This window comes from Myiozetetes cayanensis, unplaced genomic scaffold, assembly GCF_022539395.1.
Source record: "Myiozetetes cayanensis isolate MyiCay16 unplaced genomic scaffold, myiCay2020 scf13, whole genome shotgun sequence".
NCBI lineage: Eukaryota > Metazoa > Chordata > Aves > Passeriformes > Tyrannidae > Myiozetetes > Myiozetetes cayanensis.
In genome coordinates this window covers 15163406-15188157 of record NW_026086937.1, presented here as the reverse complement: position 1 = coordinate 15188157, position 24752 = coordinate 15163406, and the positions used below count along the sequence as shown (strand labels likewise).

General features: G+C 41.9%; 1 long non-coding RNA gene across 3 annotated transcripts in view; it reads left to right on the top strand.

The window, feature by feature from the left end:
• Positions 1–24752, top strand: part of LOC126636457 (uncharacterized) — a 112317-nt gene that overhangs the window by 68088 nt on the left and 19477 nt on the right. For 2 of the 3 annotated variants that reach the window (XR_007628000.1, XR_007627999.1), the window contains exon 2: positions 20389–20532. The exons of the other annotated variant lie outside the window; for it this stretch is intronic. This is a non-coding gene — a long non-coding RNA (uncharacterized LOC126636457). The remainder of the gene's footprint in view (positions 1–20388; positions 20533–24752) is intronic. 3 annotated transcript variants of the gene reach the window in all.

The following is a 24752-nucleotide window of genomic DNA, read 5'->3' as shown; positions in this document are numbered from 1 at the left end:
AGAAACCTGCACGCAAAGGCAAGAAAATGTCTGCAGGGAAAATGTCAGATAGTTAAAGTCACCAGTCTTGTCAAGGCAGCATATTGCTTCCTTAAATGACAGTATAATCAGCATTTAAAAATAAAGTGTGTGAAAACCCATAGAGGTCTGCGAAAAATCTCAAGACAAATTAGACTAATTGATATGCACAGTCTTATTGGCCTCTTTCCACTACATGGGCAAATCTTCAGCAGATGTAAGTTGGCTTAGAATCACTTCAGTCCAGGTCCCCCAGTGTCCCTAAACCAGGAATTTCAGGCTGCAGAAAAACTGTGAAGTCTGAACAGTTTTGCCAGACTGTAATAGTAGAACATTATATGTTAATTAATTTCTTTTTATTAAATATGAGAGTCTTTAGGAGAAGGGAGGCTGACCACATGCCCTCCTTTGCTGTATTTGCAGTTGGGAGAGATTAGCTCAGTTGCTTAGAGCATGGTGCTAATAACACCAGGGGTGTGGGTTTCATCTCTGTATGGCCATTCTCTTGAGCTGGACTCAGTGATCCCTGTTGGTCCCTTCCAACTCAGAGTATTCTGTGATTCTGTGAATTTCTTACCATGAGAAATAAAGTGTGCACACGTGTCATCTAATTTGGGAGCCTCTAGTTTTGGGTGCCCAGCTAGAGATTCCATTTCACTCGACTGATCTCAATCTGTTAATCTCACTTTTCTTTTAACTGTAAAATGAAAATACCTATTTTCTATTTTTGTTCTGGATCTGAAATAACCCACTGAATTTTGTAAAAAGCTTTGCTATCTCTCGAGGTAGAAAGATCTATTAAAAACATTAGAGGAATCTAAGAGTCAGACAAACCAGATACCATTCTGTAAAACTTCGGGGATTCCTGGATTTATGAGAAATGTAGCAGGATTGAGAGGGTTGAAATTTGGTCTCCCAGATTTAGTATTGATTATTTCAGAGAAACATATTATTTGCTAGAGTTTCTTCAAAAACTGGACTGCTTTTATTTTTCTTTTCTTTTTAAAGAACATAAATGGTTGTCAAGAATTTTGAAATTTTTACTGAAATGGAAATTTTAATTTTTGACCAGCTCTCCCAGACAAAGCCAACCAAGTCTATTTCTGTTCTGTTCTCTCTTGTTCTATTTTGCTCTTCTATTGTCTATGCCACTGAAATACTTGAGTGCCTTCCAGAAGTACATCAACTGACAAAACTAGCATTTGTTACATGAAAGTCTATTCTCCTTCTCTTCCCAGTGGGAAGATTATATAAGATGTTTTGTCTTAGTGAAGTTTTTGATTGATTTAAATTTTCCTCCCCATTTCCGCATTTTCCCTGCTCTGTGTTTTGATGTTGCAATCAGTAACAAGAGCAATTTTATGAGTTGAGGGTTTTCAAGCCCCTGATTGACTTACTCTGTGTTATTCTGACCTGGTGTGGGAGACCCCCCCCTTCCTAAATTTGTTATAGTTTTTTCCCCTTTTATCGAGGTCAAAGTTATTTATGTTGCCATGCAACTCTTAACAGTGGGATATTTTTGCTCCAGCCCTGCAGGGATGTCATGGTTCTCTCCGTGTCATGCCTGTGCAATTTGATGGGTGTGGGAAAGCCGTGCTGGAGATGGATAGGTGGCGACTGTGAAATCAGAGATTAGCAGCTACGGAAGTGGGTTTTTTGGCTTTATGTCCTTATGCTATAGTTTGATCTTCCAGCTTATGTGGGTGCTCCCCATGATCCTTGCTTCATATCATAACCTAGAACAAATAAAGCAAGATACCTGGGATGGGACCGCAGAGCTCAACAGCAGGAGCAAACAGTGGATCAGAGAGAAAAACAGAGTATTTCACTCTGAGTAAACAGACACCCTGCAGTCAGACTGACCTCTCCTCATCTCCATGAACAGCATGTCAAGCTAAGTGAATTAAAACTCCACTCACTGTGAGAACCAGTGACTGTCCTGGCATTACCAGGCTATCCACAGACACATGGCTCCAGTTTAAAAACACAAATTGAAACATGCCACATTAATTCCTTCTACTTACAGGAACGTTTGAAGATGTAAATGCACAATTTGTCTGAATGCTGTCATGTTCTATGATGCTGTTAGTCTCTTTGATGGAGAACTCCACATGATAACTCCACATGTTATCTTCCCTTGCTGAGTTAAATCCTGAAATTTAGTAGCAAGTGTTAGGGAAGCCTGCTGTGCTCTCTGGATTCCCACATGCTCATATTTTTGATGTGACAAACAAAGTTCACTCTTGGCACTGTAGGTAAGTGCTTTTTCCACTGAGTTTTGTCGAAAAAAATTGTACATTCGTTCTTATTCTGTGGCAGTCTGAGAACATTAAATTGTTCCCTACTTATGCTGGGCTTCTGTTTTGAAAAAGGTGCATGTGTTTCCATGTGGAGTCTCATTGGCATGAGTGACAGGAGGGTCCATGCTGTTCCAGGCAGGGCTAGGGAATGGCAGGTGGGAGGATGGCAAACTGATATCCTTTCTCACCTTGGAGCACTCCTTCAGGGGCATGACAAACTCAATCAATATCCCAATGAGATTTTACATAACTCTGACAAGCAAGAGAGTTTAAAAAAAATTAAATTTATTTATTTTTAGTGAGGCAGATGATCAAGATTTTCTCTTTTTTTACTGCTACATGTCCCTAAATCACCCATTTATTCAACTCTTTCTGCTGCCTTCCAGCCACATGGCTAAAAATCTGGAAGTAGGATTGGAAACATGAGGGGGACATTTTAATTTAATAGCATGGAGGCGATATATTAATAACACATTTGCAACAGGGGAAGTGGGTCTTTCCAAGTTAGTGCAGTTTGAAAGAATTTATATGGACATTCCTGCTTAAGGAGTCGAAATTCTGCATGTAAAACATGAAGTACGAATGACTTTTATGACAACAAAGTAGCCAGACTTACAGCTTTCCTTGCTTAATTTACACAGCATTGGATTTGCAGCAGACAGGGACTCCAGGCTGTTGAGAGCAATAAACACAAGGCACTCTGAACAGACACACCAGTGCCCAGGTGACCTTCTCCTCAGCATCTAAAAGAAAGGGAGATGGGAATGTGAGCATCGTGGGCTGATTAAACACAACATCCAGTGTCACATTCGTATAAAGAGGTGCATGTCAACACTTTTTCCTGATGTGTTTGTGAATTTGTTAAATTTTGTGATGCCAAAGGAAAGAGAGCTGTAGCTTTGTTTACGTTCAGCCCAGAAATTCTGAACCGAACAGTGACGTTAAATTCTGCCAGATAGAAACTGTGCATATAACTGGCTAGTGCAGAACACTGCTTTGTACTCATGGATTTAATAATAAAACAGGTAAAGATAACTCACAGAACTGCTTTGGTGAGGCTGCAAGGTTTTGTAGTGGGCATCTCAGCCTTGCCTCTGGTGTATCCCCTCTGCAATTCTCTTCAGCATCGTTGGTCTCAGAGAGTTTCTAATTTTTCCATTAGTTATTTCCATTCTTCATTGCTGGTGGCAGCACCCTTTCCCTGACACCCAGGTCTGTCTCTTGAAGGTCATCTTGGGTCTTTTTGAGTCCTCTTGTCTAACAACCAGTCTGGGTCTACATCGTAATTTTTTTGCTGTTAATTATATCTGAAATCCCTATTTTACCTGTCACTGTAGCTCAGCATATTCATATACACTGATCTCCATATGATGACCTCCTCTACCACTGGTCCTACTCCCTGTGCAAGGCTGCCAAGTATGTCATCATTTCTGCAAGTGGTTCCCCATCCACAAGAATATCAAGCTCCATTTTCTCTTATCATCAAGGTCTTGCCCAATACCAAACCTTCTCATTCAGCTTTCACCTGGATCTCACCTTGTCCCTCCTGCCATCACCATCTCTTTGAGCCATTCAGGCCCATGTCACTGACAGAGATGTCTCTTTCACTCTCTTCAGGAAGAATCCCATTCCTGAGCTTGTCCTTGAGGCCATCACCTCTCTGAATTCTCACAGGGCCTGAAGAGCTGCCCCTGTCACATCATCTCTAGTAATGTGTTTCATGACTTTTAGACCTGTGTTTACTATACAGGCAGCTGTACTTACACTGAGAAGTTTTTAGGACTTCACAGGGGAAAATGTTTGAAAACCACCTGAAATGGTGAGTTTATCTGCTGCATTTCTGTTTTGTCAGCTATTTTCCTAATCCACCTTTCAGAGCCATGTGGCAATGCCACTCCAGGGACAGTCTTATCTTCTTTGCTTACCAAGAGCAGTTTGGTATGAAATGTTCCTTTTAAAATGGTCTTATCTGACCCCTCCTAACTCTTGCCCACACGTTGCCTGCATGGAGGAGCAAGGAAACCATCCTGTAGTTCACACAAAATTCTCACAAATGAGACTTGTCCTTGGGGTAGCTGGATGAAAGCCTTCCACTGACAAAGAAGAACGCAAAATATTTACTTACAATAGAAGAGGAAGTGGGGCCTAGGTCATACATCTGGAAACCTTTGAGTTCCTAACAGAAAGGTTGCTAATACCAGTCTCAAACATTGCTATTTGTTTTGTTATATAACTCACCTCAAGCTCAACTGCAACTGAAAGTATGCATTGACATGAGAGCATAAGGCCTGGCCAGGATTATGGTGTTGCAACTCCCAGGTACCTTCCGAAAGGAAACAAGATCTTCTGTAAACTTTGCACCAATAAAAATATAGTAGTTGCCATTTGTTTTAAGTTTCTTGACAATTTATTTGCTTCATTTATATGAAGCTTCCATCCAATGACATAAGTTAAAGGTTCGGGTTTTGAAATAACTGCTGGGTGTTGGTTAGAAAGCTTGCAATCTGAAATCTCTCTCAGTAGGTATTTCCAGTAAAAGTAATTTTCTGAGTGCAGCTGAAGGTGTTAAAGATGATTGTGCGATGTTACGTGTGTGTTATAGGAACAGGTAGAGACGGAACACTAAAAGGGGATTTCTTTGCTTGAAATTCCCCACCTATTGTCAGTGTTCACCTCTTTCTTAGCTTTTGATATAGCCCTGCAAGTTTTTTGAGAGTCAGACACTTGAGGCAAGCTCATGGAAATGCCAGGACAGATGGATAGATGCACTCCATGTGCTTTGGAGAGCTAAAGGACTGTTGCAAAGAACTGCTAGAGACGATTTGTGCACAGAGAAACAAATAACTCATATTCCCTACTCTGTAATCAAAAGCCTTTCTTGGCTGAGGGAGATCCCTGCAACAACATTCTTGCCTCCCCTTGAGAGAAGGAAGCCAAAGATTATTCTGTTACCCTTCATTATCATTCAGTGTGGTATAAACTGCCCAGGACTTGAACTCTCAAGTGCCCAGGAGGGCCAGTACATGAATATACCTTGTGTCAGCAGAGGCCATTTCAAATAATACAGATGATGACAGATTGATGTTGGTAGCTCATTAGGCAAAGCACTGACCGAGACATCAAATTCCTTTCAGCAAGAATATGGCTGGACTGTTTGCTGTTGTGCATTAAAGGAGAGACACATTTTTCTTCTTTGATTTCTCTTGTTTCCTTCTTCCCATGTTTGCATCAGAGAGTGCCAGCTATCAGATCTGTCATCATGTTTGACTTTCCTAATGTGAACAGCTGTGCCAGAAGAATCAAGGTGTAAAGCTAAACCCAATCTGTTCATATAGTATATATAGTACATTTCAACAAAAGACCTGTGTTCATAAGCCTCCTGTGACACACAGATTTTAATATAACACTTGGCTTCTAGCTCGTCCAGATCCAATAGTACAATCTTCCCACCCATGCCTGAAAAGATAGAGAACAGATTTCTGAAACAGTGTAAGGTGTATTCAGATTGCTGTCTCCTTGATATGCTAACTCCTGCTCTTGTGGATTATGCTTTCACACTTTTGGGGCATGCCTTAACCCATGTGATTAAGCTGGTAGCCTTCTGCCTCTTCCCAAAGAAGAGGGGAGAAGTTTTCCAAGCAGCAAACGGTGCCACAGTTCTCTGCCTCCCTGTCACAGTGTAGCAGAGCAAGCCAGGTGACTTCGGCTGCCATCACATTCTAACCCAGTGATCTGTCTGGGGGAAGACAGAGTGCACTGTGCAATGTGCTGCAGAGAAGAGAGGGAGGTCGAGGATTTCGTGGGAGAAGGAATCCCTCATCCCAATTTGGTCCTTGTGCTCAGCAAGGATAAAATACTTCACAGTCTGGGGGCTAAGTAAGGACAGACACATCTGAGGCGAGTTGGCCACTGTGACTACCCTAGAAGAGCAGGTGCTGGTGCCAGAAAAGAGGATTCCACAGCTGCTGAGAGGAACCACAGAGATGAGATGGACACCCAAAGGAAGAGATCAAAGCAAGGAGAGGAGAGTATTCAGCAATTGAAAAGGCCCCAGTGTGAGGATGGGTGGTGAAATACCTGGGGCTCTGATGGCTGCCTGCTGCAGCCAGCTCGTGATCCACTGTGCACACCAGACACAGATCCAGCCTGGCTGCACAGCGTTCTTTGCAGCAGCAGTTCTGGGGCTTTGTGATTCACTGAGTAATCTTACAGTACACTGGGTACTTTATCCTCTCAGCCAATATTATGCTCAGCGCTTTTCATATCCGAAATGGTTTTACAAACTGTATGGGTAATTATCCCTTGGAGGTAGGAAGAGACAAACATTGCATTTTTATAAAATACAATATTGGAATAAACATCACTGCCATTCTAGTAAGGCAAATGCCACAAAGGGACCTGATTGCCATGGTACAAACATTATCTTTTAAAGTGAATGTGCATTTTTCCCTCTTTACTGTAGTTTGCTCTGCTCTTAGGTCCTTGTCTTTCAGACATGGTCTAAGGTATAGCCAGAGAGTAAATTGCAAGACTCACAATTAACTGCTTTAAATAGAACTGGCTTTAAATAAAGGCAATGGGAAATGACAATATGGGGCAGGAGTAGCCTGTCAAACATTTCCCACATCTCAGTGTTGTGCTAGACTGAAAAGAAAAGATTAGCGTTAACATTACATCTAATATTACTAGTCTGATGATTCACATACCTTTTATTGATTCTGTTTGAATTGAGTTCGTAACTGTTGGTTTGGTCTTAATTTATATAACCAGTGGCCAAATGCACTGTTTTCTTAGTAATTCTTGCATTACAGAGAGCTAGATGCAATGACAGTAACTGTGCCTGGCAGTCTACCATCTGGGTACATGCTAATAAAATAATCATCTGCATAATTTTGGAAGTCACTGCAGATACTGGGGGAAAATGTATTGGGTTTGAGCTGAAAATTGCAGGCAGCCTGGTAGAATAATAATGATGCAAATAATTTCCCCTAAAATCCTGGAATGGTCTCTGGTGGGATTTGTTTTACATGCATCATGAAGCTGCCTATGTTAACTTTGCTTTGATATCAAAGGTAAATAGAGGATGAATGATTAAATAATTTCTATTCAGTTTTGCTGAAAAGAAAATTTAAGTCAGTTTGAAATGAACAATTTCTGTTCTGTTTTATAACAGTAATGAGGGAGGAAAACCCTTTTCCTTTGCATTGCTAAATAATAAACTATTAAGGATTATAGATCTCAGTCACAATTGGGTCCCACTGCTAGGATCAATATGTGTTTGTCAGGAAAGGACAGTTTGTTTTGCAAGAAATAAATTTGCTTCTTCTGCATTCTGAAATCAACTATAACTCACCCCAAAGCTGACCCCTAATAAATCCAGAAAAAGTAGTAATTCCATAAGAAGTATGTCACTGAGAAGTAACATGTGAATCCAACACATTAGCACTGTACTCAGGAGTAACTTCCCCTATTCCAGTCCACAGGTCCTTTCTGCAGCTGGAGCTGAACACAAAACATCTTATTTAGGGGCAGGAGTTATTTATGAAATAGCTGTTTCCATCTCCAGTTCTCACTCTGTCTCCATCCAGTGTATCTCTACCAGAAACACTGGAGAAGGTGCAACAGTGCCTGTGGAAAAAAACATGGGAGCAATGAGCCAGACTGGGAAGTTGGGTAGAGCAGAGAGGTGGAGTGGAGATCTATGGATATTTATGACCTCGAATGCCAGAAATTGAAACCTCTCAGCAACTGAAGTCTGTGAAAGGAATTGTGGTAGGGAAAAGTAGGAAAGCCCAGCAAATTCCACTGAAACTAATCAGGTTAGAAGAACCAGCGTGGAAAGTTTTGTAGATATTTTAAAAAAACATTTCTCACTTGCTGGCCTGTGCCTTCAGACTAGGGGCAATGTTGGATAGTTAACATTAAAGTTTGTGCTTAGGCTTCTGGGTGAACAATATTTAAATGAAAAGCTTGAGGTGGGAAACCAGTTTAGCCAAGCAAGTTTGAAGGGACTACAGAATGGAAAATGACCAAAAGCAAAAGATATATTAAGATTGCATTACATAGACTTGTGTAGTACTACAGGATGTTTGTGGTAGGAGAGAGGAAGAGATAAACAGGTTTTCCTTCCTGAGCAGAAGTTCAAGTTTGCTGTGTAGCAAAGGTCAAAGAAATTGAATCTGAAATAAGAGCAGAAAGGTGCTCATGTTTTTGATGGGATGCTATGAGGGCAAACGAACCTGAACTTACAAACAAAAAATGCTTCAGAGTAGATAGGAACTAGAGGAGGTGCTGTGCATGGGGTTAAGAACATTTTACCTGCAACCAAACCCTCTTAATGCTTAAAATTTTAATGTTCAGAAAACTGTGGAAAACCTGCACATGATGTGTCCCAGAGAGGCATATTCTGGGTGGAGAGGTTTGTACCTTCAGTGAGATGGTGAACATGCTGGCAGAAATGTAAGGAGATGGTGCTACTAACAGGTATTAAGCACTCGGCTCAGGCACTGCCGCTGCCAACTGTTTTGCAGCCACGGCTCCGTGCCTGTAGTTCCAATGCCAGGATCAGTGCCTAGCGCTTCCCAACCGCAGCAAACTCGGGGCAATCTGGCAGATGTCCATGAGAGGTACTCAACCACATCTGTGACGCTGTGACAGGTCGGGGAACCAGGGCAGGCGTGGAGAATGGAGCAGGTTCAGTTCCCAAGGCGCGGGTTGACGTTACGGGTCAGCTCATGTCACCGGTAGCTGCCCTGGGAAGGGGAGGTCCCACGCCCTGTTCCCAGCCACAGGCCCTCACCCTTCTCTGGCATTGCTCCTTCACTCATCCAACCATGCAGTGAGGGGGTGCGGGGAGTTGCGCCATCAGAAAATGAATCCTTCATTGTGGCGAGGTTGGCTCTTTGGCGGAGGAACTCCAGGCGTTGAGTTAACAGAGATCTTGCAAGAGGCTGTGCAGGCACATGGGAAGCAACAGCCGCCAGCAAGGAACGTGGATAATCTAACCATAAAAATTTGTTTGGAAGGAATCTCTGAAGATCAGTTGGGCAAACTGCCGACACAAAGCAAGACTATCACCGGCATTACAGTGGTGGTTGGAAGCACCGGCTGTTTCAGGGTCAGTCGCTCTGCGTGTGAAATAGGGGTAACCCCACACTGGTGAAGCTGAAATCCTGTTTGGTGAAGCATCTGGAGATCTGCAGGTGGCAAGTTCTGCCTTAGCATGAAGGATGTACAAGACCATGCAATGCTGTTGGGTGTCGGGGACAGGAATTCTGGTTTTCCTGGCCTTTGTATAAGGCTTGTGATATGGATTAATGTTTTAGGTACAAGGTTGAACTTGTTCAAATATTAAGACTTCTAAGCACAGCTTATGGAAAAAATACAGCCATATGTCATTGAAGAGGGGATGATATACAGCCCTAAATATTCATCTGTTTGTCAGTAGATTTAAAACCGTGATTGCCTGGAAGCTATTCCTGATGTGATAATGGCTGTCATACTTGTTTACCTAAACTGAATGATGTCAGAATATAAAAACCTTCTTTGCTCCTTTGTAGTAGCTCCCATGTTTCAGACTGAATCAGGTATAACCAGTTTCTTTAAAGAAAATATTTACTTTTCATCAGAAGTTTACATAACATGTTCTCCAAAGGAACAAATATTGTGTTTCAGCATAGTTTGAAACATGGGAGACGGTGAAGAAGTTAATGAACAACATTTAAGTCAACATCAAAGCACTTTCTTTCTCTAGTAAATACTCAGACCGTCGGGCTATGATGCAATAAGGAGAAGTTCACGGTCACTCTCTTTTTAACTTGCACTTTATTATATTTTGAGGACTCATGCAAAAATTCTGCACTGACCTTGAAAAAGTTATCTGCAGGAAGGGAGAATTAATGCATATATATCTTAAGGTGAGCCTAATCTCATTGGAGAAGTCTGAGATAGAATTATATTAAAATATTATAAATAAATGAAAATGAGTGGAGAAAGCCGTAGAATCCTTTCTAGAGGAAGGAAGGACCTGGTGACAGGTACTGTGGGGCTCTTGGTAAAAAACAACTGCCAGGCTGGCAAGAGACAGAAAGGGGTGAAAGAAGTAAGAAATACCAGAAGTTGGTGACCTCAGCCCAAGGCAGGGAGCGTCCCTGCAGGTCCTGCGCCGGGGAAGAAACAGAGCTTGGTTTCCTTTCTGGGGATAAAGATCTGCCCAAAACAAGCCCACGTTATTTGGGTTCAGAAGGGGAGACTGCTGGGTGGTGTGAGGGTATTTCAGCAGCCGAGCAGACCTGAGGCTGGGTGTGAGTTAACTAGAGGAGTGAGTCTTGGAAAGAGCTACGTATTTGCAGACACACACGAGCAGTTCGTGGTTCATCCAAGAGACAATCCCAGTCCACTTAAGCCTGATGACAGTAGTACATAAACCTTTTTGTGCATCTTTTCATTATATCATGATCTTCAGCCTTACTCCAACCATAACAGGAATTAGGAGCAAACTGCCTGCTTTCTGCTTCCCTAAAAAATACAAAAGCCACTGGCAAAGGTGGAAGAGAGAAAATGGCACTGCAAAATCTGTATTTGCACAGCAAAATCTGTACACTTCCATGGAGGGAAGTGGGCACTGAAGACAAGGAACTTTTCATCATATAGAACCCTTTCAGACTGGACACATGAAATGAGCAAATAGAGTCACAGAATCAGGGAATATTCTGAGTTGTAAGGGACTCACAAGGACCAACAAGTCCAACTCTCAGTGGCCCATTCAGAGATCAAACCCACGAACCTTGGAATGATTAGCAACGTGCTCTAACCAACTGAGCTAATCTCACAGAACCTGAGGCTTGTGTTTGAAGAACAGCAAATAAAAAATTTTCTGTACTTACAGGGAGTAAAAACAGGGTTCCTAGACTTGAAAAAGTAGCATGTTAGACTTAAAAATAGATTTTGGAGGGAAGAATAATATGAGAGGGAGGATAGGAGGGACAGAGAGAGTAAAGTGGAATAATATGTAACAAGATTTTACAAATATTGGGTCATGTCACACTACTATTTTTAAGATAATCAGTTTTCACAGTCAGGAAAAATGTGGTGGATCTCTTAGGCTTTAGTAAGAATCTGGTAGGTGTCATATGGGGAATTACTAAAGAGTCACATGTTACAATTCTGCTGGTTAAAGGGGCAACACAAAAACATGTACTATAAATAGGAAAAGTATCAGCTTGGAGGAAAACTGATAGTGATGTTTCCCAGATAGGTTAGGTTAGTCTTAAAACTGATTCTGCTCTAATATGTTCATTAATGTTCTCAGCACACTGGTAGGGACATATTTATGCAAGTTGCTGGTAGCATTTAGAGGGCACCATTAGTAAAGGAGGATCAGAATATCCTACACAAAGGGCCAGATGACCTTGAGAAGTGGAGTAACAGAAGTGGAATGAAACATAACAAAGGAAAGAAGAGCCAGGTGGCTGAGAACATAGTGCTGTAAACTCATCTGTAGTACAAATAAGGGGACAGGAAAATGTGGCATTTAGGATGGTTTCAGGATGATGGGACTGTTAGCATGAAGCATCTGGAAAAGAAATTCAGTGTCTGATGGTGTCTTGAGGAGCAGCAGGACAGGGAAGTGTGAATGCCTTTTCCCAGGGAACTTGTGACATCTGCAGTGTCGTACCCCTGTCTGGCACCAATCTCAGGAGCGACCTTCCCTGGAGATGGCTGTAGGAAAAGGCTTCTAAGGTGAGCAGAGACCCTTATACAGGACCAGACTAAGGAAGAGTAGCTCTTTTATTCTTGTAAATTCAATACTAAGACAAAGTAACAGCAAAAAAGGCCTTTTTGTTTTTAACAGTACAGCCTGTCAGACGTTATCAGTCACTAAACCCTGGGCAGATTGAACAGTCTGTCTGACTCAAACAGAGCGGTTCACCCAAGCTTCCACAGCCTGTGTTCACACTGTGCAGTGATCTGGAAGCCCCAGGCACGTGCCAGTCCCTGCAGATGCAGCAACGGCCCTCGTTAGAGCAAAGACAGCCCTAATCAGGCCCATCTCAAAAAAGGAAGAAACTGCAAAGACGAGGAACAGTAACGTGGAGATAATTCCATCTCCCCTGTGTGGGAGGCTGCTGTGCACTGACTGCAGAGCTGATAGGCATTTGTCTATGTAGCCTTTAAAAAGGAGACTTGGAGGATGCTGATAAAATAGCTCAAACTTGAGACCTACTGCAAAGACTTGTTCAAGATTTTCCATCACAGGTGGACAAAATAAATGGATGTGAAGCCATGTGAATGTATGCTGGATGCAGCCCCTATGGCATGGCAGTTTTACTTGGGAGTGCCAGTTAGGACATGTACCTAAGTCAAATGGCTCGGAGTTGCAGGGGGGGAGCTGGATTGCAGTTTCCATTACACAGACCTGAATCTGGAGTTACTGCCTGAGTCACTGAGGTTATTCCAGTTGGCTTTCAGCCCAGTTTGGTTCACTTGACCAACTGTCTTTTCACCCTTTCTCGCAAACAGCAGCAGATAAAATTTGGCCTTGTCTGTGCTCTTTTTGGTGACTTAATCCCCAGCACAGTCTTACTTATCAGACCTCTGTACACAAGGCAGAGTTAATTGGCTCTGATCCACACGAGTGGTGGTCCCTGGAGCAATGCTGATTTTTACCAGAAAACATTCAGACTTAGCCACTCTATTTCCTTATGTAAAAGAGGCAGTCGGATTTTTCAGTGAGCTTAAATTAGTGATAGAAGATAAATCTTTCCTCATTTCATGAGTTGGAAACATATTTATTGTGTGAGCACTTACTGGGGAGGTGAGAAAGTTGTTCCCAAGCCATGGGGATGTATTTATTCCATCTCCCATGCTCTCTAACTCCAGACTGTGTTTTGGCTGCAGCAGTGTGCGTCCACCTGTGAGTTCCTGAGTGTTGATGTCACAACTCCTGCCTAAGTGGCCTCTGTTTTTATTAATCTTACCTTACAAGATAAACAGAGAATCTCGAAGGATGAATAAGCAGAAGCACAAGAAGCAGGGAGACGGCTGTGGCCGAGGGTGCAGTACGCGCCTACGAACAGTAGATGTTGCTGGTGCATCTCCATAACAGCATCATCCTGAGGGACTGGAAAGGCCGAAAGAGGCTTAGATCTGAATCCGCTAAAAATCATACAAGCCAAAGGCTGTAGAATATCATCTCCTCAACATCAGAGGGTGTTTAGCAGCCCAGTCACGGCCGCGTGTCAGTCTGTTGAGCTTTGCTGAGATCTCAGCTGAAAAACGACCATAGAGGAGAGTGGCAGGAAGCATAGCGGTTGTTATGAGACTTTGTGAATTTTAAATCTATTTTCAGGAGTTCATAAAAAATTCTCTCTGGCCTGTACTGGGGAGGCACTCTGAAAATTATTGCAAAGATATGAAAGGCCAAGGTGCAAAACTTGAGATACAGCAGCACAGATTTTTTACTCTTTATTTTAACCTTTTTTTACCCTACTGATGTCTCTGTTCCATATCTTAATTATCTCTAAAGGAAATCCCATTCTTTCCTCCCTCTCTGTATAGGATCCTGCAAATGCCATTAAGTCACATTGTTTCATTGCACTGGGGAGCCCAGGGAGCGCTTCTATCATCCTTATGCATGTGATTAACACAGATTTTTGTAATGGGAAGCAGTTCACCTGGACCGGTTTCCATGGTGCTGTTAAGCTGGAAGCTTGGGATCTGGCACTCATTTGCTAAAAGCTGATGAGGAGTTGAAAGGGAATTTTCCCTTTGACCTTTTTTGGCAGAGGTCACTAGTGCTAATCAATATTCTTATTGGATTTCAAGCATTCAGGTACTCCTCTTAGACATACTTTCTGAAACTGCCATGAGGACTAATTACAGGGAGACAATTAGAGTTGCAATATGGCAGTTCCTTTCAGCAACCACTGAAAGGTCAATCACATACTTGCAAACCAGTATGAACGACTAGACTCTGCTTCTTTAGTGATAAGGTGAGCTATGGTTTGGGTTGAAGGTTGCATTGGTGCCAGTTAGTGCAGTTCATGTACAGCATAGACAGAGATGAAGAACTTAAAGAGCAGGTTGTTTTGACCAAGGATAGTTTGACTGTGACTGACCCTGCCTTTCAGGAATGGCTTTATATCAGATTCATTCTATTGTCCTGTTTTACAAGTTTTACAGTAACCCTCCACAATTCATTAAAATGTCTGATAAATTAACAAATCTACTTCTCTTTATTGTGGCAGCAAAAACCAGAGAAAGCATGTTTTGTTTACCTGTTTACTGCTGTAGTCTAATACAGCTTTGCACAGTGAAAAGGTACACGACTTATGTGCACAATAATTGGCAAAGATTTAGTAAAAGTCTGTTTACCAATGCCTGTTGACTGATATTTTCATCATGTTTTTGTATTACCCTTGAAGTTAAGGTTACTGAGCACATATAGTATTAGTTTCTAGTCCATAATGACATCCAGGTACCAGTTCCTAAGAATTTTAGTGATGAAAACCAAAGCTAGCATTCAGTCCAGATCCCAGCAAAATCGGTGAAAGCTTCCTGTAGATTGTATGAGCAAACAGGTTGGTATAGTCTGACCAAATACTGCGGAAATCAGTGCCAGGATGCTTGTCCACTTTAGAGGATGAACAGTCAGGATGTCTCTTCTCTCTGTACATACACACCCTCACCTTTACACCCACAGCATGTCTGTGCACACACAGAGCTACACAAGACAGATCCCTGAAACCTGTTCAAAAACATTTTTGAGGTTAGGACTCATCTTCAAGGAGGTTTACTTCATCCTAGAACAGTCAAAATTAATAAACTTTTTGTGTAAGTACATACACCAGGTTTCAGTTTGGAAGTACTGGTCAGAAACAAATGCACTTCATTAGGAATTTAGAGGATTTTTTTTTTCCAGATAGCTGTGAAATAAATAATGTAAATATTCTCACTTCCAGACAGGCAAAACATATTTAAGAAATGGTTAAAAATACCCGTGAGAGAGCTAGCAATCAACACTCTTTTTACTAGTTTTGTTTTGTGTTCTTTTCTGACTAGTACGTTCATGACCAGCTGTTTTTAGAGCTAGTAAAAATTCTCAAGCTCACATTAGGAAGGTTTTCAGTTACATGATCTATAGCTACAGTTGTTAGAACACTTGGCATGGCCTTTAAAAATGAGAGAATTGTTTTTGTTGAGTAAAGCACCAAAGCTCTGAAATAATATTTCACTGGACTTACAGAAAATGTGTTTGAACTTTCCTTTTAATGCCCAAATGACAGGCAATATGGTAGGCAGGGAGTTTCCAAATGTGACTTAAAGTGATTTCCATTTAATCTGTGTGAACGTTAGAAATTTCTATGCACTTGTAAGGGAATAACTTGTACCAAATGAACCTTGACCAATATCTCTTTATCCACACTAGTGTGCCATCTCACCTCACCCCAGACTTGCCTCTGCATTGATGAAGTGCACATGCAACAGCAGTGTCACCTTAAATGGGGAAACTAGCCAAGTTTAGCCAAATCCTAGCAAGTTCTGCTCTTAACTGTGCACTGCCTAATGTTTCTTGTTTTCTGGGCAGTTACCAAATATCATCTTGTAAATACCAATCTTGTGTACCATGTTGTGTACCATCAGTCTCTGCCTGGCAGTTTATACAAACCTCGATGACAGAAGTGAGCACAATAAGAAGCACGTTTGGATTATGCTGATAGAGAAACTGGGGCTTATAATGGTGCAGTGGCTTGTTGCTCTCTCAGATTACTTCAGACTCCAGTGGGAAAATAAATGCTGAGAGTTAAAGGAATGTGTGAAATTCAGAAGGGTTACAGGAAAAACTAGCCTGCCACTCTCAGAGCTGCAAAACTAATGAAGTAAGGCTGGATGGTTGGATTTACCACTAAGATTTATTAGGCAGGATCATTTCACAATTCCTGAAACAAGGTGAAAGGCCCAAATGCCAGTTTTACCCTTAGCCCTGCTTCCTTAGGTGCCCATGGGGAAAGAAGGTCTTGTGAGAGCACCAAGATGGGCTAGCCTGTTTTTTCCCTTCCCTTCTGGTGTTTTTGCCAAAAGGGGGAAAACCTCTGTCCTTCCTCCAAGGCCTGTGACATGGTCATGAACAGGGAACAGCTAATGGCCCAACTTTGGTCAGGTCAGGAAAGAAACTCAGACCCTGGCTCTGCTCTCTGCTAGCTGGGAACACTGCCAGCATGGAGAGGGGACAACCCTGCAGAGAAGGAGAGATTACTGGCACTTCTCAAATGCCCTGTAATTAAATCCCAGCCCTACTATTTACTCCTTGAAAATCTTTCCTGGCTATATGCTATAGTCACTCTCTCCATATAAAAATTCAGAAAATAAAGTTACAGAGCTAAAACATATAAGCATAAGTAGTGTCAAAGAATCTGAATGGTGTTTTTTTTCCTTAGGAAAGAAATGCCCATTTCTTTGAATATGAGTGGACAGAGGACGCAAAATCCATAAGGAAACCAAACATTCCGTTTCACATTGAGGACATCACTCTGTGTCTCCTCTCAACCAATATTACAACTAAAAGGATCAAGGAAGTTAAATATCAGTGAGGCTGGTTGAGATTTTGTTGTGGTTGTATAGTGAGAAATATGGCATATTCCTGCTTTTTTTGGACTGAGAGTCAGATGGAGTGTACCTAACATTTGTCGTGGTACCACTAGTCAAGTGAAATACGCTGGAGTGGAAGTAGGGGGGAATTAGGAGGAATAATTTGGTCCCACAGCCATGACTTATGGGCTGGAAGCAGGATAGTATGGAGATGTGACAGTTCCCTGACAGTTACTTTTGTCCTGCCATAGACAACTGTAACAATTACACTACACTTAATTACTGCACTTAGACTGTGGTAGGCTAAAGCACTCCTTAGGATAGGAGGTGTTAAGAGGCAGAATGCGTTTTAAATTTAGAAAATCCCCTTGAGAAATATCCTTATTTCACACTTATTATTAGCAAAGCCAGCTTTGCAGTGAAAATCTTTGCTTCCATGACTGGAACCAGTGTCTTCAGCAAGAAGCAGGTGTATAGAAATCTCTCGTATGGGGACATCGACGTTCCATCTGCTCTGAAAATCTAGGAGCTGCTGAGTCATCTCCCATGCCGTGTGTATCTGACATAATTTTTAAAGGTTATCAATACTGGGGCACTGCATGCTTAATGGATAGGGGGTTTTATCTTATTTCATTTTCCTCTGAGCCTGAAAGTAAATACCTGCCTGATCCTGCTACTGTTAAATTCAATGACTAAAGTCCTCGTTTGTTCCAGTGGTAGAGGATTTAATGTTGCAAACTTAAATAATTGAAATAAGTGACCCGTAGTGATAGGAGGCAGATATCCAACAGGCAGAAGGTCATTTTCTTCTTAAGCTGTTTATAGGTGTGAATTAAGATGCCTGTGAAAAATGCTTTACCGTTTCTTCCAGATTCACCCGTGTAGCAAAATACATGCAGAGCAAGCAGAGTTTTTAGGTGGAGGACTGGAGCAAGAAATTACAAATAACATTGTGCATCCCACAGTCTTCCACCCAGCAGTTCCTGTTGTGCTGCTTATGGGCTGGGATTTTTGGTATCCTGTGCTCTCTGAACACCTTGTGTGTTGGGTGCCTTTGAAAATTTGGTACTTGTTTTCCTGCCTAATTGGAAGCAGAACTCATTTGAAAATGTATTCGCTTTCCCTCCAGGGATGGTGCTATAGCAAAATACGGTGTATGCTTTGGCTTAATTTAATAAGTCATAATCTCTTCTCATATTTTATTACATTTTAGTGCGAGGTGATTTTTTCCAGAGATGACTCAAAATAATACAAAAGAAAAAGCTTGTCCTGTGAACAAAACATGAATTATAGCTGATAAAATCAAGATATTTTGAAGGCTTGCCAGCACAAAGAATGAACTCCCTCAGATTCCTAACTTAAGAGTAATGTTAGCAACACTAAATTTCCCTAGTAATTTTGAGGTCTGAAGGAATATTAAGGACAGACTAAGGAAATCAGTAGAAAGAAAAAATTTCCAGTGAATGCAAACAATCACTGCAAAATGAGGAAAAGAACAAGGTAATTTCTGCTGTTCTGATGAAGACTCACAGCTTACAGGGCTCTTGGACACACTTAACCTGTGCCTTTTGGATGTGGATGTTGTTATGGTCATTGGGAACTGCCATCTCAAGAAAGTATGTAATGCTGTGTGTGGAAATGTCAGCATAAGCAGAACGAGGTGTTCACTTGGTTTTCTGAGCTGCCTGCAAGGGGATATTGTGCTGAGGCTCTGTAGACTGCACTATCTCACAGCTCCTTGCCAGGTGCTGTTCAAGATGAGAGCTTTGGCTCCTAAAGCCATTTATGGGTGGAACACAGCTCACTGCTGGCTCGGGCTGTGAGCCTTCAGAGTGGGTGTAAACTCAGCAATGCAGCTTAACTGAGCATTCAGAGATTTACACTGTGAGTCCCATATGACTGGGTAGTCTGGTGGTGCTGTTTATTTTAATCTTAAGGAGCATCTTTCAGTAGGACCTTTCTACAAAAGGAAGTGGAACTAATTCAAATAAATAATATATTGGATTTTTTAATATACTGAACTCATATTTAATAAAACAAATAAATTTGCAAAAATACATATATAAAAGTGTGTAGAAGAGCCTCTCTTTGTCCTCATTATTTTCTCTGTTGCAGAATGCAAGAAATGAACTGATTTCAGTGGAGACTGTATCTCGTGAGCTGAAATGAGCCCTGGCTCAGTAAAGAATAAAAGAATGTATGTGAGCACTTTTACATTAAGGCTTTGGACGTAGAGAGTTGTGCCTAGAGTGAAACCCATTTTTGTTAAACAGGTTTAGGCGTGACAGAGGCAATCACACAGTGTGTGAAGCTCTCTGTCTCTTCAGGATGTCTCACACGGAAACTTTTCTCTCCGTGCACGTGACATACAGGCTTGGTATTTTTAGAATGACAAAAGGCTGTTCTCCCTCCATCAGATCATTCATTTTTCTAGAAGCCTTACACCAGAGTTTTCAGAAGGTATCCTGACTCCCAACCTCAATGTTCTCTGCACAGTTTGAGAGATTTATAATCACTGGGCTGCTCTGCTCATGCTTTAGAGATACGTTCTTGAACGTTCCCCCCAATCTGATCTCTGTTGGTGTTTTTGGGCCTCTCCAAAATTGTAATTCTCAGAAATTAGACACCTTAAGCCACTGGCAATATTTTAAAATGTCTGAAGATTGTATTCCAGACTTCTTCTGTAGCCTTGGGCAAGTTTTTAAATCTCTCTGTAGCTTCAGTTTCTTCACCTGAAAAGGAGGGAGAAAATCTGTGCCCTCAGTGTGCTGTGCCACTTAATTCAGGAATGTGAGCAGGAGGTGCTCTGAACTCCTGGGGGCAGAATGCAATTAAGTTACAAAATATTATCAGTACTAGTATTAGTATTAAATAACAATGCATATTTATTCTAAATATACCCTTGTCCTTCTGTGTGTGGTACTATCTAAAAGACCATTCATGCTACAGAGAGACAGGCTCTGTGTGTCGTGGCTCAAGTCTGAGCCTCATGAATGTTTTGCCACTGGCTTGTGTGGGGCCAGAATTTCACTTCATGGTCAGTCTTATACCTGTGTAAATCAGTGCAAGATCAAGACTTCTATATTGTGAAAGTGTGAGTGGCCCTTATTATAAACCCGGAAGAACCATTTTTTTAGCCATAAAATACATTTAAAAGAAGAAAGCCCGTAACTGTGCATTTCTGATAAGTTAAATATTGCTGGCATTAAATATACTTTAGTCTTATGAATAATTTGGAAAGATTATTTAGGAGGAAAGATTAATCAAAGTTCAGAAATATTCCATTGCAATTGCTGTCTGAAATCAGCATGTACTTTCTGAGCTCTTCAGAGGAGTGGTCCCTACCCCAAAGAATTCAAAGCACAAGATGGAAAAGAGAAATCCCTGAAACAAAAAAATAGCCTCACCATATATTTCAGATACTGAGATTGGAATTGGTCAAGGTTGATGGCAGTCTACTAATGACTCTCTTATTCTTTAGGATGATGTTGAAAACGAAGACTGCAACACAAATGAGGTTGAGAGCGGACAAAATTTGATACGAGGAATCAGTTCCCCATTGCCACATTTTTTGCCTGAGAAGTACATAGCCTCAATTTGAGTCAGACTTTTCAGTTCTCCTTGTGTAAGTGTAATAGTGGTTATTATAAATGCATGCATCATACTGAAATGGTAGTGGAATGGATGCTTTCTAGTTCAAGGTCTGCTGCTGAAAACATTTTCTGCTTATTAGCTGTTTGCATGCTGTGATGTCTCATAGTGCTCAGTGAGAGTACTCTTGGGTGCCAAGATTTGCAGGGTTCAGGCCAGAACAGAATGTAAAATTAGGCTCTGAACTGGTACAAGGGGACAAACTGCAGGGGTGTAGATGGTAGGAAAAGTACACTAGTAGTGTACTTACCACCTCCTGATGTCACTTGGAGTTTTTTCCTTCAGTTTGTTGCTGCAACATATAGGTCTAATAAATCACTTGTTTTACATCATCAGCACTATGTGGATCTCTGCTGTGTTTAGCTCACTAACAGTTAATAACTATGAGCCATTTTCTCCTACAAAGAGAGCCACTCTTTCATGGAGAAACTCTTTATCAGCCTGGCAACTTGTGAACTCCTTAGCATTTGATCTGATGCAGACAGTGCTCCTGATGAAATCAATAGCTGCATTGATTGAGTAACAACCTGAGGGACTGGGCCCTGGACCGGGCTAACACAGCCAAGTGATGAATTCAGTGATTGAAATGCTTTCTGTAGAGTTAGGAGCTGTCCCCTAAGACAGGAGATTTTCTGCAGACTAGAGAATTTCGATGTCATCGTATGAACTCTGATATGTGGACAACTCAGCCCTAAATCAATCTTTTCATGCTATAAACATGACTCTCAAAGTTCTCACTGTGACTAAACTCCCAAGGAGGACCTGAAGGTGCTGCCTTCCGTGCTTCCAGAGTTGTGTTCTCCGTTAGGCAGGACATTGGCTCCCTCAGCACAGTGCAGCTCTCTGGCTCCTGTGACAGAGTGAGCCTCCTTGGAGTGACTGGGAACAGCACAATCCCAGAGCTACCCTGAGCTCTGCTACCAGAGCCATTCCAACCCTTCACTCTGACAGCCATAAGGAAAGGCAGCTCTAATTGCTGCAGCTCTCCAAATCTTTTCAATGCCTGTGTGACACTTTCACCTTCTAGTTTTTCAGAAGTAGCCCTGAAAATGAGCATTGTCAACCCAGAAAAAAACAATGTGTAAATCTCCACGGTCATCTAAGGGGCAAATCAAACTTGGAGCACTTCAGTAGCTGGGCTTCATAACGTCTCTCTTTCGTGCCAGTGTGACCAACCTCTGGAGACCTCACAGATTTGTTCCTTGCCTTGGTTAACCAGCTTATCCAGCAGCAGGGCTGGGGTCATTTACACTTTCTAAACTCCTGACCTTGGCTAAAGCCTCACTGATCCCCTCAGCAGAACAACATCCTTTTGCAATACAGATAAAAGGCCTGGTTCTGTGCACCTTTACACTGTTTCTCACTGAGTTATTTTTGACTAACACCAACGTAAGGAAAAGACAGCAAAGATTTCTGAAATGTTTACATGGATTACTATTTTGGTGAGGGGGTTTTTGTTGTTGGGGTTTTTTTTAATTGATACTAATTGATCAATACTTTTTCCATGGCACAGTGAGGATGATATCTACAGGATAACTAAAGCTTTGCCTATGTCAGAAAAATGCAGTGGATTAAACTGATGCATAAATTTAAGGCTGGGTGAAAATTATTCTTCTGATGTATGAGTTTAGCTTAAAATGAAGCTCAGAGAGACAGCACCTCTGGGTATTTTTCTACCCTGAAAAAAAATCACCCAAAAAACCCCAACCCCCCCACAAAACCTCAACCCCTCACCTCTCCCCCCAACAACCCTAACTTAATTAGCTGTATTTTCTGTTTAGTTTGCCACAATTTTTACTTGGTGTGTGGGCCACAGGAGGTGTTCTTAGGTAAGTGCTCAAAGAAGCTTTCTTTTCCTCTGTGGGACCTTTCTTGCCAGGTGATTCAGGTGATACTGTGATAAGCCAGGATCAGATATCCATCTCTGAATCCAACTGTGCCAAAAAAAAGGGTTATTGTCTCCCAGTCCTTACTTTTCTGCCAGCTGTTTGTTAGTATCTCGCTGACAGATGCTATCACATCCTCAGATTGTTTGTGGAGATGTTCAGAAGAGGGTCCTTAAGTTGCTTCTGACAAAATCCTCTCAGTTAGCAAAGAGCTATTACTTAAGCCATTTTAAATAAACCTGTCTTGTTTTGATTGATAGGATTGAGAATGCTTAAAAGATCATCCTTTAAGAGCCTGTTGTGTCCTGTCTGCCTGCTGATCTGGTGGCAGGGCAGGGCAGGTAGCTGGAGACAGTAACCACTCATGAATTTTTGGAGAGTGCATCTGCCCAACATGCCAGGGTAACTCCTCAGCCTGTGCTGCTGGGCTGGGACTCCTGGGTTCTGTTCCTGGTTGAGCTGCTGGCCCAGTACATAGTCTTGAGCACATCACCCATCTATGCCTTGGTTTCTGCATCAAGGCATAATCATCCTCACGGCAGGAGCACTGTGAGAGTTAATTATGGAGTGATTTGTTTCCCTTGGTGCTGAGTTACAGGTGACTGCTGCTACTTCTGTCTTTCATAAGAATTATTTTTTTTTCCTTTCTGATATCTTGAATAAATTAAAAGCTAAATTTGTGTTCACAATGGGAAACTATGCTCCACTTTGAAGAATGTTGTTTATTCTGGTGACTCACCATTAGGAATGTTAAGTGGCCCAGCAAGGAATCCTCCTTCTCAGCCCTCATCAGAACAAGCACACAATTCCCAGAAACAATATTAACAAATATTAAACTATTCAGCTGTCCACTTGGAGGGTTAAAATGTGCTGTCTGCGTGCCTCTGAAATTCAGTTCAACTTTGTATTGCTGGGTAAGGTTCGTGAGTGAATCTTACGTGTATTCATTTAAACTCACATCAGCTTCTCAGAGAGACCAACACAGGTAATGCTGGAGTAATCAACAGCACACCCTATGGATCAGTGAGAACAGCAAAAGGGAAGAGTCCCCTTCTAGTATTAACACAAGCTGGGAACACCTTTTGTCCTCCTGAAGACAGGCACATAAAGCCATTGCCAGCCTGAGGAGCCATCCCTGGCTCACTCCAGTGACAGAGCACAGTCCCTCAAGGGATCATCTTTGTTGGCAGCACATCCCAGTGCAGAGGTGATAATAAACAGTCAGGGGTCATTTCACTCTTGAAGAGAACAGAGCATGTCACTACACCTAAAAGTGCCTGCTAAGGTGGTGCATAGTTGGGCTGCTTCTCAGCTTGGCTGATGTTCTTCCTTACACCACCCTGGCTTTGAAGAGCAGTATTGCATATGTGTATATATATATATATATATATATAAAATCCGTAATATGTTCTGAGCATCTCTTCCAGTGGAATAGCTGGGGTAAAGAGTGCTGCTTATGTGGCTGGAAGAATCTGAAATTGAGCCCTTAAAATGAAAATTAACAACTATTCCTTGGTGATGGCAAAGGGTCAGTGTGCAAAGCAAGTTGTTTTGTAATACTGCTATTGCCCAGGAGTCAAAAAGCTATTTTCAAGCAAGTCTCTTTCCAGAAAATTCTCCCTCTTCAAATTATTATAAGATGCTTTCAGCTCTCCCAAGATGATATGATGGATGGTGAGAAAAGCAAATGAAACATACTGAGTTTAAGCTGGTTTACTGAGTTTAAGCTGGTTTACTGCTTAACTGTATCCTCTACTGGGTTTACTGTTTTTTTATTTTAAGCTGCAAAAGGGTTATTACCATCTTAAAGCTGGGAGCTCCAGTCTCCAAATCCCTATAACATCATGCAAAAGTAAATGGGACAGTTAACTGACAGGCACTGTCATAACTTACCCGCTGGAAGCTCATGCACACTTCTGACACTAAAACCCTGCCTGTAAAGGCACAGAACCAAATCCCATCTTCACCTAAGGCAAACACAGTGTGACCACAGCACTGTGGAGCTGTGTCCACACCACCAGACACAGTTAAGGGCCAGCCCTTACCTTCTCTGTATTCAAAGGCCATCTCACCCTCTTGTGTCTGCCTGAGCAGTCAGAGTGACAGTGCCTGTCATGATTGAAATCTTTAAGGGGAAATATGGAAATACTGGGGGAAAGTTGGGAGACTGGATTTCCCACAGAAGTCCAACCCAATTCCCCCAGTGATTGCAGGATTGGTATTGCAGGAATATCTCCTGTCAAGGCTCCTGCAGATAGGGACCATCCACTCTGGTCCTTGGAGGCTGTCTCTCCCTCCCTCCCTCCCT